Source organism: Buteo buteo, chromosome Z (genome assembly GCF_964188355.1).
Source record: "Buteo buteo chromosome Z, bButBut1.hap1.1, whole genome shotgun sequence".
Lineage (NCBI taxonomy): Eukaryota > Metazoa > Chordata > Aves > Accipitriformes > Accipitridae > Buteo > Buteo buteo.
The window spans coordinates 59,902,868-59,920,095 of NC_134204.1; the positions used below are offsets into that span (position 1 = coordinate 59,902,868).

The 17,228-nt window shown below is 37.7% G+C and overlaps 1 protein-coding gene across 6 annotated transcripts in view; it reads left to right on the top strand.

The window, feature by feature from the left end:
• PAM (peptidylglycine alpha-amidating monooxygenase) overlaps positions 1-17,228 on the top strand; it is a 152,602-nt gene that overhangs the window by 27,249 nt on the left and 108,125 nt on the right. The window contains exon 2 of one of the 6 annotated variants that reach the window (XM_075019513.1): positions 397-681. The exons of the other annotated variants lie outside the window; for them this stretch is intronic. The gene's annotated coding sequence lies outside the window, so the exon portion shown is untranslated. The remainder of the gene's footprint in view (positions 1-396; positions 682-17,228) is intronic. 6 annotated transcript variants of the gene reach the window in all.

The window sequence follows — 17,228 nt, forward strand, 5'->3', positions numbered from 1 at the left end:
GAAGTTGAGACAGATGTGATACTAGGATAAATAGCTCATTGTGCAGCATGTCAGTTTATATTGTACCTGTGTCTTAGTATTAGGACTTTAGGTTCTGTTGTGATCAGTCTTTGACCCTCTGGTACAGTAGAACCCTCTATATTTAAAACTATGCCATGACGTGAAGAAAGGAACATCTCAATGTGATAGTATCAACATGTGCAAATAGAGAAAACAAAATACAAATGCTTATAGAATTGCTACCTGACAGTATTACTTCTTGACCTGTGACTCCTGGCAGTCTTGCAGATGTCAGAAAATTTCATTAGTGGATTCAGGCTATGACACTTGTCATTTAAAAAGTCACATCACAATTAATATATTCAGGATTCAGTGATATTTTTTTTTTTTCTGCAGTGTCACACTCGTTGCCTCTGTGACAACCTTCATTTTCTTCTGAGCAAATGGAAGCCCAGTAGCACGAACCTCAGGAAGTTGTTAAAGCAATTAAAGGCTTCTCTCTCTCAGCACATTGCATGGTTACCATAGTATCCTCTGCCTCCAAGTCTTTACTGATGATGTCAGTATGCATACAGGGGCTATTCACAGCATCTACACGAAGATGATTCAGCCCTTGCTAAAGAGCATCTCTCCATATGTTCTATTATCTAGTGTCATTTTAGGAATTCATGATACTGGAAGGTAAGTGGCTTTTGCCTCACATTTAATAATTTTTATGTATCCTTGCACTGTGAGGTGTCAGGATTGCTTTTTTTAATCCTCTCTTGCATTGTTCACTAAATGCATAAAGTGTGGTTTAGCTGAACCAATTGCATAGCTTATATAATTTAAACTTGGCAAAGTCTAGCTAATCTTCAACAATGTGAAAAGAAAGCAAACTAAAAATTCCTGAAGTTAAAAACTGGGTTTTTTAAGTAATTAGAGGTTTTTTACTAATTACAATTCCCAGAGCTTTTTTTAATCATAAGAAGAGAACACAAAATATGTAATGGGAACGTTACCTGAGAGAAAAATGTTCAAGCTTTTTTTATTAAAACAACAAAAATTAACCCTCAACTCACATTACCTTTTCTTTTTTCTTGTCTTCTGTGTGTGGGTAGTAGAACAGTGGATGAACATACTCTCATGCAACTATTTACCATGCAATTTTATTTGTATAAGGAAATGAGAATTTTTACTGAAATCTACTGTTATTCTTTAGGAAAGCAGAGGTTCTGTTGTTTATCTTGACTAGTGGAAAAACATAATAAAACACTGGGCACTGGAGGAACTGATTTTAGGAGAAACTCAGAGGACTCCTGTGCATTTTGGCCTTGCAAGCTAAGTTTATTTGTAAGCCTGAGATGCTAAGCTGTTAACTGTTTGGTTTCACAGTTGGAATTTTTCTCCTTCTCCCAGTCCCCTTCCTGCATTGCTTTAGATTACTGTAGTTGCAAATGGCCATGCCCAGTATATGAAGTGTCTGATTCTGTCTTTTACCAAAACAACAAAAAAACACCCCAAAACAAAAAAACCCTCAACCCTGCAGGAGCTAAGCTGAAGAACTATAATAAATGTCCTTTTTAAAGTCATCTTTTAATGCCTTGTAACTTCATTTTGGGTTTATTGTATTTTGATTTCTCTACCCTGAAAACTCTGCAGGGTTTTACTTATTAAAAAAATCTATGTATTTAATACTTAAAAGTAGAAGAATTTTGGGATGGGGGTGGGGAATGCGGGAAGAGCTATTAGTGTAAATGGAAACAAATTTGTAAAAAGGGAGTTTGGTGTTGCAGGAAATTCTACATTATGACAGTATGTTTTGTACAAGCCCACCAATTTACCACTCCCCCCTCCCCCCCCCCTTAAGTATACAGTAAGCAAATAATTTTTCTTCCCCTCTACCTAAGTTTCTTTTGGGAACGGGGTCCTTTACTGACATTTCTTAAGCTAAGTGCTTAGTATGCACTGACTAATAAGACACTTAGGCAGTCTAATGCTACGTACAAGGTGAAATGTGGAAATACTGTTAATCACAATAGACATAATGTATTAGAAGAATGAGGAAGATAGTCTCGTGACAATATTATGGCTTTCTGAATATTTTTAAGTCCATGTAGACTGAGGATTTTTTTCTTTCTAGTACAAAGATATATGTGGTATTTTTTTCTCTACTTGGCTGCCTAGCTATTAGTTTGGATATTAATGTAGAGAAGAATAATATTTGGGGTAAACTAAAGAAGCCAACTACCCTTCCAATGCTGATACCTCTTAACTTTCATGTTTAATACTTAAAAAAAAAAAAAAAAAGTCTGTTTATGTATTAAATGCAGTCTCTCATTGGTCACAGTGTACTCCTTTATTTTATGTCTTTAGGAGTTGTGCATCTTTTCTGTTTTAATCTGGAAGGTTACCTAGCAAGAAAGGACAACAAGATGCATAAAATGTTCAGGAACAGAATATTTAACTATATTAACTATTAGAATTTGAATTAGTTTAAAGTTGCCTTCCAGGATTTTGCGGTAAAAAACCACCAACCCTGAGAGTTCTATAGTCAGAGCTTTGAAACTGCTTTGGTTAAATGTCAGAAGTTTTGTATAATTGTACAGAAGAAATTAAGAATAAAGATCCATTAATAATTTCCCCTCCTGAAAGCTCTGGAAAATGAGCTAATTCTGAGGATGTTGTCATTTTTCATGTTGAATTTCATTTGAGCAGTTCCATGTTATGTGAATAATGAACCATATTTCAAGTTGCGTATATGTGTTGTTTGTCTCATGTAGCTTCTCATGAAGTTGAGAAGCTTGATGGTGGGCTTAAATGCAGACAAGATTATGATCCCAAATAGTAGGAATACTATTTTTAAGCCAAAAACTTATAGAAGACAGGTGAAGATTTCAGTTGGGAAAAAGATGCCTATCTGGAGTACGTGTAAATGGAACAGACTGTGTATACAGTGGTGATTTGCAAATCAAGTCATCATATATATGAAAGAACAAACTGAATGCTTTGAAAAAAGTAAAGTCTTATTCTTCAAAACAAAATCATATGCTAAATTTATAGTAAATCAGTGTAATTGTCACTTTCAAAGTAAAAATTAATATAATGTTTTATCATAGAAAGTGTAAGCTGTTTATCTTTCCTGAATAAACACTTTAAATGTGCAAAAAGAAATACTTTACATACAAACATAAATACTTCATCTTTGCCAGTACATTTACTCACTAACATTGAATACCAGCTGTATTTAAATGTAAATGGACCCTGTTCCAGCCGCAAGTCAAAGTTAAATAGAACTACGTTTTGGAAAGTTGTTAAAGTGAGCTATTGATTCCAACTATCTTACTCAGATAGAAATGGGATTTAAACTTCTCTCCTATTGAATCTAGATATTAGTAATTACTGTTGTAACATATTTAACCCCTGAAATGCAATTAGCAGTTTCAAGTGTTATTTTTCTGTAGTATGTGCTAGCAGCAATGACATTTTTATAATTTTTAGGATTGTATTTCTTGTCCCCAAAGACACCATTGTATTAATTACCTTTTTTATGGTTGTATTTTCTCTGAAGCATGCACATTTGATTTTAACTACGGTCCCAATTAATAGGAGCATACTATGAATCATCTTGAAGTTGTGAAAATGACAATTAGCTATTGATTGTTACTTCCTAAATTTGCTTTTAAACTGCTTCGATTGTGTTCTTTTGTGGATGCAAACAATGTTACATGGTTATCACTGAGTGGAAACAAAGGTGTTTTTTTATTTAAAAAAAAAAGAAGTAATTTTGGTCATTGGAGAGAATTTGTTGAAGAATGGTATCGTAAAGGGTAATGATGCAACCACAGATTACTGACAGGTTGCTGATGATTTGTGTACATAGATGGAGATTAAGTTGAGTTCTGGTTAATTTTAATTCTTTATAATTATATCCTGAGCAGTTCTTTAAGTGACTTTAAAAAAGCAAGGAAAAGTAAGCTGTGTTCAGCTAGTGGCAGACACCTGGCAGCTCCTGTGTGGGAGGAAGCCTGATTTTATATTTTTCTTCTCTTGAGGAGTTCTTTTATCCTGGCATAGGAGGAAGAGTGAAATTCTGTACCCATTGAAAACTATTTAGTGTTGGTTTTGGGGAGCAGTTGTAAGAAGTTTTTTTTCCTTCAGCACTTTAGACACAACCAGCCAGTGAGTAATACGTGTAGCAAAGGAATAGTGATTGTCCAAGGTACAGCTATTTCTTTAATGATTCTTTCTATCTAATGACATAGCAGTTGTTTGATGTTGGGGGCTTCTTTTTTTTCTTCTTTATTTATAGGCTTTTTTTCCCCACCAGGGCTTTTGACTCTGTGTTCAGATTCCACATACAAACAATTTGTTACAGAAACAAGACTTCTGTTTGTTCTTCCACTATAATTCTGTTAGGTCATTTATAGGGGTGCATGTTTGCATGTACACTATTTGTATTTTAATTCTTTTAGAGGTACTTGAGATCTTCTGTTACAGTGGTGTCATTAATCATTGGCATGTTTTCTCCATTCTGAGCAGAAAACAAGCAGGATTATAGGAGGAATGAGGGAAAGGGTAAAGACTACTTTTAAAAAGGAAACATGCCTTTTTTAAGTCTGTAATACTGGCCATACAGAAGGATGTTACAGAATTAGAGGGAATTCCAAAAGGGTGTTGAGAATGAAGAGATGGAGATAATTACTTTAAAAATGGACTGACGGGGAAGTAATTAAAGAAAAATAGGCTTGAACAGGGCAAATTGGGAACCCTTTCTATTCTATAGCAAGAAAACAAGCTTAGGTAACCTAATGCTAATAAATTTTGGTAATGTTAAGTCAATTCAATGTCTGGCTACTGCTGAAAAGAGTGCTCTTGCTCTTGCTTTCCTGGGCTTCACTCTCCTGGTGCTCTTCTCTCCCTACACAGCAGTCATATGGTGAGTTCATCGAGCTGGCTGATGCAACAGAAACCTAATCTGTAACAGACCAAATGGCTTTTCCACCAAATTAGCGAGATAGACCTATTCCACTTGAAGGTATGGACTCACAAAGTCTGTCACAGTAGAGAAAACAGGATCAACTGCCCTGCAGAGCATGAGCTTTGAGCACACCCTGCTTTATTAGCTTAGCCATAAAGTGGAGCCATACCCTAAAACTGTGGTGGGCTTTTATGGGATTTTTAAAATCTCTCTGTTCAAACACAACTGTGAAATAGAAGAGCCAGTTGACACGGGAGATTTTAGTTAGTTGATTTAAATGGATGGTTTCTGAATGTTTTCCCTAAAATTCAGGAAAGTTACTATTCAGTTAGAAATCTTAGATAAATTTTTTACCTTGTTTGAATAAGGGAATTCAGTTCAAGATCTGACATCAGGAGTGTGCTGTTTTGAAATGATGACACACCCCACCCCCACTCCCCAAATCTTTCTAGCAAGGGCAGGGTAGAAGATCACTACAGCAAGATTAATGTTAATATTTATTTTCTATGTGTTTGATTAAAATCTGAAGTATTAGGTTATGTGATAAAAGGTGGTCTGCACACCCACAAAGGAGTAGAGAGACAAAGGTAGGTGGGGGAACCTGAGTAACATCCTTCCCTGGCTGTGCCTGGGCCCTTGACAGGAGCCATCAGCACATCAAAAGCGTGGTCTCCACAAACCCAGAAGAGCACAAAAGCACAAAGGTGGGCAGTGGGGGGTACCCCGAATTAGGGGCTCAAAGGAAGGATACACCCTGTCTGGGAACCCTCCCAGGGATGTCCCAGCAGAGTTTCAGCTCCAGTGTTTAGCTGTGAAACCCATCAAGGTGAATAACACAGGAGCACCTGAGGGGAGTTGCTGCCCAGGGGTATGGGACACATTATGCGATGCAAGTATTTTGGATTTGCACAAAGCTGCTTGTGAGATGTGTAGGAGAGGAACCAAAGGCAGGGAAAGGGATGGCCTGAGGTGACCTGAGGATGGACAAGGGTGGGAAAATAGAGAGGCGAGGGGTTAAAAAAGGGCCAGTCATGTGCAGATAGTGTGCTGGTCACTACACTTGTCTGGCCATGCCCTGCGCCTGGTCAGCGCAGTCTGTCCTGTCTACTTGTTAAATTCCTTTCTAACTCTTTCCCTGGTGAGGGCTCTGTTCTGTGTGCACATGTGTGTGTGGGGTCCAAGTGCAGCCACTGGGGTCACAGCACAGGTTGGAGGGACCACGTGTCAGTGGTGCAGGGGCTGGAGAGACCAGAGTGAGTGGATTTAAGTGCCAATAACTGGAGTGGGACCTTGGGTCATGAGGGCCTGTGTGTCCCTGGCACCAGCAACTGGAGCAAGTGTAGGCGTGCGAGTGGGGATATGATGGCTAGCAGAGGTAAAGCTGGACTAGCTGGTGAGTAGGTGAAGTAGACTGAGAGCCAGATGTGTGTGCCTCTAAGGACAAGACCAAGGAAGGAGCTGGCTAGTGAGGGGACCAGGAGGGTGCCAGCCAGCTGCCAGACAGGCTGCAGGTCTGGGGTTCTCCAGGGATGAGACCTGCTGTTGTGGGTCTCAATGGGTGAGACCACAGTGGGCTGGCTGCTGGGGGACCAGGGGAGTCTCAGCCAGCTCTGTATGTCTGTGTGTGCATGAGTGAGACTCTGCCAGCAATGGGAGCTTGCCTGTGGCCTTGGGGGCTCGTGTGTCCAGATGCCAGCAACCAGGGAGACTGGGATCCAGAGACCAGCTGCTGGGCAGACTGAGAGTCTGAGGCCAACTGCTGGAGAGACCCACATTGCATGTACTGAATCTTCTCATCAGTGGACCTCCAACCTGCTCAGCCAGAGGGGAATGGGATGAGGTTGTTGGCGCTCTTTGTGTCTGTCCGTCTGATGTATATCACTGGCCAAGTGTATAATTATTATATGTGGTATATACATGTGCTTTGTGTGTGTGTGCACTTAGTGGGAATACCTGCTTAACTTCACTATGGTTGGACATGGGGACAGGGGGCTGTGGCTGCCTTGCCTTTCTTGGCCAGCTCGGTCTGGCCAGATTTTCCCCTAACACAAAGTTTTAAGCTGTTTTGCATAGTTATATCTTTAAAGCATGGAGCTTCCGCCTTTTTTCCACATAAGTTAATTATAATGGAGGAAACACGTAGTCTTTCAGAATCAATCGGTGATGTTTACTCAATTGCCTCCTGTCTCTTACGACATTATTTGTACATCTGTATGCTGAGTGGGGAGATGAAGGCCATAAGGCTTGTGCTTTAGTCAATAAGAGAAAAATTGTGCCCTAATCTTGCTAAGATTTGCTGACAGGATGTATGTAATATTTTTAGTCTTGTCAAAATAAATGAAATTACTTAGAGATAAGCAGTCACGTAATTCTGTAAGATTGGATCATTTAATCAGGAGGGCTACAAATGTACAAAAATCTCTATGCAGCAGTGGTGTGTCTGGGGTTTTTTTTGCATTATTCCAAAAATCTCCCTTCTGCTGTGCCCCTGAGACGTAGAATTTATCCTCTGTATCTGTATGAAAATGAAGAACAATCTGCTAAAATCCTTTTCACTGGCTTTCTTTTAAGCACCTTTCTTTTGTCTGGAAGCATGTGTACAGGTTTGTCTAAATGTGTGTAAAAAAAGGATAATAAAACAGGCAGAACTGGTAGTTAGAACTGGTATTCTCCTGAATGGATTCCTCAAGTTCTGGGGTTTTTATAAATACTTCCAGTCCATATTGACTGGTAACCTGTTTTCATTCCACTAGTGTATTGATTTCCAAAATTATGTTCTCCTGTTGTAAAAATTCTGCTTTCTGGTCTTGGGAATATTGTGATATCCTGTAAATATGATTATTTTGCAATGGAGGGTGGCTTAGGTGATAGTTCTTTAAGAAGAAAAACTATAAAGGCAAATATACAACAAAAAATAATAGTGTACTAAGAAAAGCATTTTAGCATTCTGTAGAGCTTGTGTTATCCTGAACTGGCTATTTTGTGTCTGCTGTGTTTATCTACAACACCTAATTCTGGAGAATTTTTTAAAAAGTGAAAGAATCCCTTGACAGTATCTAGCTTGTTCTGCATGAGGGGGAAGCAGGATTTCACTGATATATATAATTTTTATTTTTTTTTTTTTTTTTAGGATTTAATTTTGGACTTGTATAGTTTTTTGCTTGTATTTTGGTTTTCAAGCCCCCTGTTACATATCCCGCAAGTTGTAGTGCTGTTGGCTGGGATTTTTTTTCCTGAATAAAAGTCAAAATTATGAAGCCACACCATTATTTTGCCTTCTTGCTCTCAATCTTTTGACTATTTAACCTCAGAATAGAAACAGTGCTGTGCATCTAGCAGAGGCATTAAATTATGATTCAATTAAGTACTGCTGTTCCTGCAGTTCCATCATGTATTACCTCAGAAAGGTTGTAGATGAGGGTTTTGTCTTTTTTTTTTTTCCCTCCTTTTTAAAAAAAAACACAGTGGTATCACTTTCAGTGCAGAAGAATTAATATCAGGGTAAAAGGATTTCAGCTGGAGGTGTTGCAATAATCTTGGCTGAAAATAAACTACGTTGACTTAAGTGAAAGCTGCACAGTTTATACTGGGAGTGAATTTGATTTTCAGTTTTCTGAATGTAAATCTGAGTAATTTACAATGGGAAGGAGTGGGAGTCAGGAGGGAGCTTTAAGTCCAGAACTAAACTAGACTGGGTTTCTGCAGGGATGAAAGTGTCTTGGTTCTCTGCAATATTTCTGTGTCTGACTTCCATTACTTATAGAGCAAGTCCAGGAGCTTATTTCTCTCTCTCTCTTTTTTTTTTTTAATTATTTGAGTTGAGTTGAGTGATAGAATTAGGTTGATGAATCTTTTTTCTTGATGGTACACAGGGAGTCTCTTACCAACTGTTTGTGTCCTTGCAACACATGTGAAAGAAGCTTTAGTGAATGAGGAGCATAGTGGATCAGTCACTCTTGTTCCTCAAATGCTTCAGCTGCAGAGAAAGACTGCCGCTGGGCTAGTGAAGAAGGATCAGATTGCTACGATGAAAACAGTACTGTTAGAATCACTGTACTACTTTTAGTCTTCTGGTTTTTCTTTAATTAAACATTTAACATAACCTGAAGGCTTTGAGGGCTTTTGCTTTATCAACAAAGACATCTATGAAAAGAGCACTGTAGTTTATTCTGTAGTGCTTTCTTTCAGAACTGCACTTAGGGAAGTGACACATGGATTTGAAGGGCAGGAAAGGAAAAAGTTCTTCAGAAAAGTAGTGTAGAACTTCAGTGTTGCAGTGACTTGGTGTTTAAAGTGGGCTTTATAGTCAGTCATGAAGGAACATAAGTTTCCTTGAGGTTCCCCTGAGTACCCTAACTGAGATCTGAAGAGTTGTGAAGTACTCAGTAGTATGCCATTCCTCCCTCTCCTACTTGGGAGGACCCTACCTGGAAACAGGGATGCCTCAGGGGTTCCCTGGCTGACAACTCTGAGACTGGCTGAACTGCCACCTCAGAGTAATCACTGCTGTAGACCTTTTGGATGTGATGACTGTTTTGTGCATGACCAGAGCAGGCTGGGGTGAGGTGCTTTTTTTTATGCTTCTCCCCTCCCCTCCATGCAGCTGAATTTACTAAATAATGAGTGAATGGGAGTTTACTTAAGTAGGTATTTGCAACATACACTTTAACAGAAAGCTATTTTTTTCAGGAAGCTGTTTAGCTTTATCTATATTTCAATATTTTAATCTTTTTCTCTGCAAACAGTGCACAATGGCAACTCATGGGTAACCTTTATTTAAAAGAGTTTATCTTGTAATGTTATAAAATAGTGGAGCCATTGGAGGTATAATGGATGGTTTTGCTATAGTAATTACAACACAGATGGAGCTCATAACTGAAGTTTATCTGAATGGCAGTCAGTGTTACTTGGTGCTGAACATAAGCACCATCTGCCTTCAGCCTGATTGAAAGGGTGTTCTCAGGAGAATTTTTTATGATTATCGTAAGGTAATTTTAACTTCTCTGCTTAGCAAAATATCTATCTCCTGCCAGAAGATACTAAAGATAATTGGAAGACAAATCTACACTGTTGGGTAAGACAGAAATTTTAGGGTTATAGTATTTACTAAAGTGACAGTTCTTAGTCATGTCAGTAACATGATCAGTAACTTTTTTTTGAACATTTAGTGTCCACTGTTGCATCAAGTAAATGGTGAGTTTGTAATACAATAAAATAACAATGAGAATGTTTCCAATTTTAGGCAATGCCATGGACTACTTTTTGTAGATTTTCCTGAATTTTTTTTTTTTCATTCTGCAGATAATATATTGTAAAATTCAGAATTTATCACCAGAAGAGAACTTTTCTGCATTTTTGAGATAATTTAAGATCAAGTTTAGACTGAAAAAATCTGTATAAACATTTACTTGGTTTTTGGTTGTTTGGTGGTGGTTTTTTTTTTTCTTCCCAGTTGGGAATGGACTTAGTTGTCCTTAAACTTATCCCTTGTCAGTTTTTTTTTTTCTTATTCTCTCATGTAGTCAAATCTCAAGTTTTGTTTTACTATGTAATATAAAACCTTTCTGTCCTTTTTGTGCTTTCCTGGACATCCTTAAAAATGTGTGTTAAGTAGAAACAATTCAGTAATGTCTATTAGAGCTGACAGCCTGAGACAAAAGAGCAAAGACAACAGTGAAGTATTCATGCTTTTCGTTTCAAGCAAAGACTGAATTAACTCAAGTACAATGTTTTAAACTTCGAAAGTAACCATTTCTTTGCTGATCAAAGCAGACACAAAATAGCCACTGTAGGCAAAGGTTCAAACTGTTGGGCTGCAGTTTCCCTGTTTGAAATGCGGTTGGTTTTACAGATTTTAGCTTGTAAGTAAGAGTAGTCTGCTATCTGGGCTGAGAAGCCAGACCTGTTTGCTCAGGCAGCTTGATTTTCGCAGCTCAAAACGTGTTCATGACCATCACAAGCTGTGGAAATTAAAGCAGTGTTTGCTATTTCTACTTTTCTTTCTTACAGTGTAGTCCAGTTTTCAAAATGGGCTGAACTTAAAAATACTGACGTATTTAACTGGGAAAATCCTCCACTCTGCTATAAAGATTAGGTGGCTTCTTAAAATTAAAATTGCTGCTTGCGTTGTTTTAATTTGGGCTTGTTGAGTCCGCTGACAGACTGCGTTATTTAGTTGTGACCTCTGTTTTCTCTTTTTGGTCAGCACAAAGCTGCTTAATTTTACTGCCCTGCTGGAGCTTACCTCTTTCCTGTCCTGCTGGGGTAGGCCAAGAGCTCTGTGCACAATTGGGAAGGAACTTGCCTAAGTTTGAACAAACTGCTACTTAAAACCAAACAGAATACAACCAAAAAAACTCTTCAGTGAATTCAGCTAGCTGCTATAAGGATGAAGATGTTTCTATTGTCTCAGAGGCACCATACACAAACAAGCATTTGATTTGTTATGGGTGAAGTGTATGGGAAAAAAAATCTATGATTGCTGACTTTTAGTGGGAATGGTTATAGCTATCAGCGAAGCAGTTTTGAAAATGTTTGTTCTGGTAAGACTGTTTAGAATGAGAAAACAACTTGACCTTTTTTGAACATATTTTAAAAAGTAGTCTTTGTATCGCTTGTGTAAATACATAAACTTTTATGAATAACTGGTAGATTTGCTTTATAAATCTAACTTTTTTTCAAAAGAAAGTTGTCAGATTTTAATTTGTCAATTAATTTTATAGGCATTATTATTTATTTGCTGACTCTTAGTTTGTACAACATTGACTGACAAACCTGGAGGTAGGGCTGCTACTGAATACCTGGTTTCCCATTACGTTTGATAATGGATTTTTATGACTACTTTGTTTTCTGTCTTTAGAACCAGCAAATGCTTCACAGGAAAGCAAACTTCAGATACACACTGCATCTATTTTCAGAGCAGTGTCTTGGAAAGGCAGTTGTAGTTGATGTCTTTTTGCTTAACTTTCTGAAACTGGATGATAAGAAAGCACATGGTGCAAATATGCTTCAGTGTAAATCTGTTGTCTGCAGCACGTCAGCAGTAGCTGCTGAAGCCCCCTGGAAAGCTGTCAGGCTTTCTGTTTTGTACTGCCAGTTTTGTGGCTTTTATTTGTGCAGTGCTAAATATAGCTTATATTAACACAGCTGTGTGTTTTGGTTTTTTGGCTTCACAATGATCATCAAATTATAGTGGGCCTCTCTGACTGCTAAATAATGTAAGAATATAGAAAATCTTTTTCTTTGCAGCTTAATGCAGAATCTGATTTGATTCTCTTTAGGCAAAGTACAGTGCCAAGACTGATAACTGATGCAGCTGTTCTGTCATGTTATACATCTGATACAAAATACCTATGAAAGTACTGGATAATTAATTAGAGATTAAATAGAATTGCCTATTTTGAGAAAGGGATGAATAGGAAAATTCAAACATGTGGGGAAAGCAAGAAACTATATTAGAACCAATTCTACCTGTTCTTATTAGAGAATGCTTGTAGTATCCTGTGTTTCTGTCTTCCTCTTTCAATCCTAATGGCAATTTCTTCGAAAGTATTAAAATCTGTTAAAACTGTTTGAAAACAAATTTGAGAGGACTCAGCTGCTAGACATGAATTCTGGAAAGTTCTGCCATGTGGTGGGTATGTGGCAAGGAAATGAAGATCACTTTCCATCTAGCAGTTATGTTAAAAGCACGTGAAGAGTACATGCAACTTAACAGCGTTAGGGATTTTTGCTGTGCCACCTTTATTCTGCCTACATGCTCTTCCTCTGCACTGCCCAGCTCCTTCACTTCTGTAGAAGTTAAGCTCTGTGTTTGCAGCTGTCTCCTTATTTAACTGCCTTTAAAAGGAGCATGGAGCCTGAGTAAAGAACAAAGCAGTCTGTGGCCACTGTGAGGTATCTGGTTCCAGGTATAATAGTGACACTGGTGCCTGCTGCTTCAAAATTGCTTCTTTCCACTTGGTCCAGATATTTTGTTGTACTTCAGCAGGTTGCTTGTAGGAAACTATAGTTATGTGACATATTGTGAGATTTTATTGATGTATTTTGTACAGTTACAGCACTAATAAATAAAGCCTATGCCTATGATTGAAATCTCATGCAAATACAGTGCAATGGTGCAGCTCAGGCTTCTGGCAGCCTGATGCAGTTTGTCTCGTGGTGCTTGCAGAGCAAGACATTGAGGTGCTGGAGCATGTCCAGAGAAGGGCAGCAAAGCTGGTGAAGGGTCTAAAAAACAAGTGCTATGAGGAGCGACTGAGGGAGCTGGGGTTGTTTAGCCTGGAGAAAAGGAGGCTGAGGGGAGACCTTATTGCTTTCCACAACTACCTGAAAGGAGGTTGTAGTGAGGTGGGTTTTGGTCTCTTCTCCCAAGGAACAAGCCATAGGACAGAGGAAATAGCCTCAAGTTGTACCAGGTGAGGTTTAGATTGGATATTAGGAAAAATTTCATTACTGAAAGGGTTGTTGGGCATTGGAACAGGCTGCCCAGGGAAGTGGTGGAGTCACCATCCCTGGAGGTGTTTAAAAGATGTGTAGACGTGGTGCTTAGGGACATACATGCTTCAGCAAAGGACTTGGCAGTGTTAGGTTAACAGTTGGACTTGATGATCTTAAGGGTCTCTTCCAACCTAAATGATTCTATGATTCTATCTACCTACCTTTAGTGTCTGTGGCTCTCTGGTGTCTGCACATGACTCCTTAAAGGAGATGCTCTTGGCTGTCCCTGGGCTCAGAGACAGGCATGGCAATAACTTAGACTGAATGTGGGAAGGAAGAGGCATAATACAGGAGAAAGTTAGGAGGTTCTTTACAAGGTAATGACCATTTTTTCCCATTCTTTTCAGTATTATCTTGCTAATGAATAGTTTCATTTCATCATATAGACATCATACATAAACATCTCCTAAATTTCTCTGTTATACAAGTGCACAAAAAAAGTCTATCAGATTTTCTGATGAGATGCCAACCAGTTCCAAAGTGTTTGCATTGGCTCAGCTTTCAAGTATTATCTGAAAAAACAGCATTAATGTGTTACATAAAGATCTAATAAAGTGCTGTGGTTAATTCTTATATCAAGTGGTAGATGTGGGGTCTTTGCTGGTGATGTAAGACACCATTTCTCCCTTGAAGGCTTTACGTAGAAATGACATTTATTCACTGTGGAAAACCAGTCTTCTGTAATAATTCTGTATTCCTCACAAACAATGTGACTATAAATAAACTATTACATACTCATACAAAGATGGTTGTAAAAACGAGTTACCAAAGGAAACTGGGAGTGCTTACTGGGCTGGCATGAGTACCTGTTACAGTAATCCAGCTTCAAGTACAGAAAATTAACAGAGTTATGAAGCCTGATTTTCAGAAGAATGTGTATATCTAAAATCAATACTCTTACTTTTAGTTCACAAACAGTTTGCAATGCCCTAATCATTGGATACAAAGTGCAGTTTAGACCATGGAGTTTCAATGGTGAAATTTCCCATGTCCCCCTTTCAAAGTTCCCCTCTGGTATCTCTGGCACATATTTGTATTTTGTTGTCACACAGGAATTCCCACTCCAACTTTCTTTTTCTTAGCTTAAAACATCCAAATTTAAGTTTGCCTTGGCATTGGTGAATCCTCTAGACAGGAGGCAGAAGAATGCAAACCTCAATCGTCACAGCACCATGAGCGTAACCCTCTTGAACAGGTTGTGTTGCTAACGTGCACTGGCACTTTTATGGATTGCTGTACCAGATTATGTCTTCGTACAAAGACAGATGTCTCTAATGTTACAAAAAAGTTTGCTAAAAAGGTGACTTGAAAGGCAGTCTAAAAGCCAGGTCTGTCATCTGGGTTTTTGCGACAGTAAGGTTTTATGGATTTAGTTAAAAACTCGGAAAGATAATTCTGCTTATGATGCAATGTATAAAATGTAACAGCTTTACAGATGCTACCAGAAGTGCTTTGAATAACAGAAGTATTTATATTATCCCTTCCCATTGCTAAAGGCTGAATTGAAAGATAGAAGCCCACTTCTGGAGGATAAGGGAAGATGGAAATATAAAGTAAAAACATTTGAGTCACTGAGGCTGTCATCTTTGATGAGAGCAAACAGCTGTATTTGGAAAAGAGCTGCACATCATCATCAGACCTGCAGTCCTATCTTGCGGAAGAGCCAGAAAGGACTCTCTGAATAAAAAGAGGGAAGGTAAACATAGGATGTGATTTGAACCTGGGGAAAAGACAAATCTCTCTTCTTGCTGGTGTGGAGGTTGCGCTCTGAGTTATGCCCTTGTTTCTTATACTTAAAATGTCTTGATTCCAGCTGAAAGAGGCCATGCCAATTACATTGTTTAATACAGAATTACTGTCTTTTTTTGTTATTTGGTCACCTGGTTTCCATCTTTGACTTGAAGTTTGATCTTCACCTCATTACACCATGTTATTTAGTACCTTGATTTCAAGCCAGTATTGCCAGAAGGCAGTTTAGGTAAAACCACAGATTTATGGTATGTTTGTAACTGTGGAAATTGCAAATTTAATTTGAAAAGGTAAGGGCAGGTAAGCACTGTACTCCAAGGTGAGTTTGGAGTATGTTGTATGTTCCCTGCCAAGCTGTATTTCTCTGTACAGGCCTTATAGTATCAGAAGCAGAATTAATGTGTAATACTAAAGTCTTTCTCCCCTTTCCATGACAGTTGTTTGGCTATGCAGTTTCTATGGGCTAGCTGGTGCGGTTGGTTTTTTGAAAACACTTTATTATAATTACTATCTTATTTTTATTTTACACCAACTTGTCTTATTAGTCAGTGAAATAACTTGCCTTATTTTGAACTGTCAATTAATGTAATCCATTGGAAAAACAAGTCTTTCTTTACTTGAGATAGTAATAGTGTTAAAAACTTTAGCTGTTCTCAACAACTGATGTAGGTACTGAACTTTCTGATAGTGTGCTTAAGTCTGCTGATAGCTGACCTGCTTCTCCATTATCACAAATTGAGCAAATTTTGTCGTACAAAATTCTTGTCATATTTCACACCAAAATACATTTAAAAGTCTGGTTTCTTTCTATTTTATCAATTATTAAGGAGAACTTACAATGTGACAATGAAATATTTGTCTGAACAATTTTTAATGTTGACCTAAAAAATTAATCTTTGAAATTTTTTTACTTTGCTCTCAGATCTCTTTTCTAGCTGATTACTTTCAACTACTGCATCTCTGAAATCTTTTGGGATTCAGTTTTTGGGACTCAGCTTGAATAATTTACTTCTGAGTAAAAATGCATGTCTGAAACTAGAAGTAAATTATGCTAAAAATCTGTATAATGTTTTGCTTAGCACTTAAGAGGTAGGTGAAGGGAAAAAAAAGCTGTAATTAGCTCAATATATAGTAGTCTTTACATTATTTTTTTAATTGAGCATTTTGGAAAATTCTATACTGATTTTTATTTTTTCTTTTCCTGCAAAAATGCATGTTCTTGTCCCAAGAGGAACAAAATGTTAAAAAAAATAGTCTAATTACAGAGTAGTAGACATGTAAAAAATGCTACAAGCTAAAAAAGATTCTGTTCAAAATCCTGTTCTTTTTTTTTTTTTTTAAAGCTTTTCTACTGATAATTCTGTACAGCTTATGAGTGACTCTTATTTCTTCTCTTCTTGACCCATACCCCCCACCGCCCCACAGCTTTCACCCTCTGTCGGAAAAATCAGTCCTGTGGAGTGGGGAACTGGGAGTGGGGGATTTGGGACTTCTTGCCAACAAAGCAGATGATATAATGCTAGGAGGAGCTAATATACTACTTTGAAAAATTGTTATGTGGAGGTAGGTGAGCCTGTGATGCATTTGGTAAGACTTCTAATAAGCACTGCAATATGCAAGAAGCCTTTCAATCAACTGTTTTTTCATTATCAAAAGGTTCAGTAGTGTGCCCTTAATAAGCATTAATATGTTAATTAAAAAGTATTTCCCTTTACTAGTCTAAAGCTTTATTTTTATTACAGGTTCATAAAGTTCACTGAACTAACGTGAAGGTTCTGTAGTTGAACTAGACAAAATACAAACGTGTAAATTAGTTTCTTCACAAATCTGATTCTGGAAGGACAGTTTTACCTCTAGTTTGTAGTTGTTTCATGCCACTGCATTAAAATGAAATATTAAAATGTATTCTTAATTAACTCATTAAAATTAATTAAGAATAACGGTTTTATACAATTTTTTGATAGCAAAGTAGTTTTCTTAGGTTTTAATCGAACTAGTGCCAAAACAGTTTTTCTTTATG